This window comes from Physeter macrocephalus, chromosome 6 (genome assembly GCF_002837175.3).
Source record: "Physeter macrocephalus isolate SW-GA chromosome 6, ASM283717v5, whole genome shotgun sequence".
Lineage (NCBI taxonomy): Eukaryota > Metazoa > Chordata > Mammalia > Artiodactyla > Physeteridae > Physeter > Physeter macrocephalus.
The window spans coordinates 49,407,448-49,410,153 of record NC_041219.1 but is presented as its reverse complement, the minus strand read 5'-3'; positions in this window follow the sequence as shown (position 1 = coordinate 49,410,153).

The window sequence follows — 2,706 nt, the reverse complement described above, 5'->3', positions numbered from 1 at the left end:
TGGGTACACACGAGTGGTTAAAAATCCTACTCTGCATGCAGGGTAACCACAAAATTCAGAACTGTGACGATCAGGGGAAGTGAGAGTAAAGAGCTGGGCCCAGGAAAAGAACACAACAGCATCAACTGCAGATGTGGTCTACGTTCCCTGTATTCATCTGTATGCCTTCTTGGAAGTCTGAAATGTGTTCTAGTGTTTTAAACAGATGGCTCTGGCTCTGAGAGGGGAGGTCTTTGCAGGCACAGCATTCAGAGGGCCAGGGAACGCAGTGCCTGGAGCGCTCCTCGAAGACACATTTCTCTAAGTCTCCCCCGACCCCATTCTTCCTACACTGTACACAGAAATCTTTCAAAAAGAAGGCTCACCGTCATGAGCCACCACAGAAATGCACCATCAAAATCACAATTAGAGGGACTTCCCTGGCGGTCCAGTGGTTAAGACTCTGCACTTCCACTGCAGGGGGCAGGGGTTCGATCCCTGGTCAAGAACTAAGATCCTGGGCTTCCCTGGTGGCGCAGTGGTTGAGAGTCCGCCTGCCGATGCAGGGGACACGGGTTTGTGCCCCGGTCTGGGAGGATCCCACATGCCGCCGAGCGGCTGGGCCCGTGAGCCATGGCCGCTGAGCCTGCGCATCCGGAGCCTGTGCTCCGCAACGGGAGAGGCCACGGCGGTGAGAGGCCCGCATACCGGAAAAAAAAAAAAAAAAAAAAAGAACTAAGATCTTGCATGCCGCAAGCCTCGACCAAAAAATTTTTTAAAAAGAAAAAAATCACAATTAGGTACCACTTCACAGACAGGATGGGGGCAAAAATTTATAAAGATAATATGTGTTGGCGAGGATGCAGAGAAACTGAAACCCTCACACGCTGTGGATGGGAGTGAAAATGGGTGCAGCCGCTCTGGACAACAGCCTGGCAGGTCTTCAAAAGGTCCAACATTGACCACATGACCCTGCGATTCCACTCCTAGGTACACACTCAAGAGAAATGGAAACATGTCTACACAAAAAACTTGTACTGTATTATTCATAACAGCCAAAATGTGGAAACTGTCCAGATGTCCATCAACTGATAATGGATAAATCAAATGTGCCTAGCCATACAATGGAATATTCATTATTAGGTCATAAAAAGAGATGCTCCAACATGGGTGACCCCTGAAAACGTCACAGTCAGTCAAAGAAGCTAGTCACAAAAGACCACACATACGATTCAATGTACATGAAACATCCAGGATAGGCAAATCTATAGAAACGAAAGTACGTTAGCAGTTGCCAGGGGCTGGGAAGACGGAATGGGGAATCACTGCTGATGAGCTCTGGGCCTCTCTCCGTGGTGATGGTGGTACAAGTGGGTGAATATACTAAAAACACTGAATTGTACACTTTAAGTGGGTGAAATGTATGTTACGAAAGTGACATCTCTACAAAGGTGTTACAAGGAAGGAAGGAGGGAGGGAGGGAGGGTGAGCTAGGGAGAAGCGAGGCTGGGGAAGGACCAGACCAGTCCCTCCTGGCCCAGCTGCCGGGGAGCAGGTGCACATGAGGGGAAGGCTCAGGGTGCAAAAGCACACCTTCAGCACCCATCGCCCAGATGACCAACATCACTCGATAAACCTTTAAACAGGTCCAAGTCCACCCCTCCCGCCCCGAATAACAGAGTCTGCACTGCTACCGTCACAGAACATTTCAGTACACTTCATGTGGAAAGGACGGAAATTTTTATCACCCTCCAAACTATGAAACTTAAGAAAGACTAATTTGTTACCAGTAGGCAACGGCGGGGAGCACGAGCGGTGCTCTCTGGGTCCAATCTGTACATATCTTGATGACCTCACGCCTGAGCAGCCGGGAAGGACTCTCAGCTGGAAGAAGAATGACTGAGAACTGACAAGGCGTCACAGCTTCCAACACCGCGATGTAACAGAGGCTCCCAGCTCGGTGAGAGGGTTGGGTCCAGACAAAGGACAGCACGGGACGGGTCAGGAAGGAACAGGCAGAGAGACGCCCACAATGTGCCCCGAAGCAGCCCCCAACTGGAAGTGCCTCCCACGAGAGCCCCGAGTTCCCATAAAGGTCAGCTCTTCTGCAGAAGGCACAGAAAACGCCCCCACCGGTAAGGGAAAGAAAGATGACAAAGAACGGGCAAAGCTACGGTTTAAAGAGAGAAGCGGGAAGAGCGCTCCTAGGAGGATGGGGTCCCAACATGAAGACAGGCTGGAGACACTGTGCAGATGCAGGAACGCCCAAAAGAAAGAGATGGGCCCCGGGGACCAGCGCCATCTCTTCAGGGTTCTATCCAGGCTGCCTGTACAACACCAGTCAGGAAAGCGTGCCGCGCGGCATGCGGGATCTGAGTTCCCCGACCAGGGATCAAACCCATGCCTCCTGCAGTGGACACGTGGAGTCTTAACCACTGGACCGCCAGGGAAGTCCCCAGGGATGCTTCTTTTTTTTTTTTTTTATATTTGGCTGCGTTGGGTCTTCGTTGCTGAGCGCGGGCTTTCTCTAGTTGCGGCGAGCGGGGGCTACTCTTCCTTCCGGTGCGCGGGCTTCTCATTGCGGTGGCTTCTCTTGTTGCAGAGCACGGGCTCTAGGCGCGCGGGCTTCAACAGACTGCCAGGGAAGTCCCCAGAGATGCTTCTTTTTTTTTTTTTTTTTATATTTGGCTGCGTTGGGTCTTCGTTGCTGAGCGCAGGCTTTCTCTA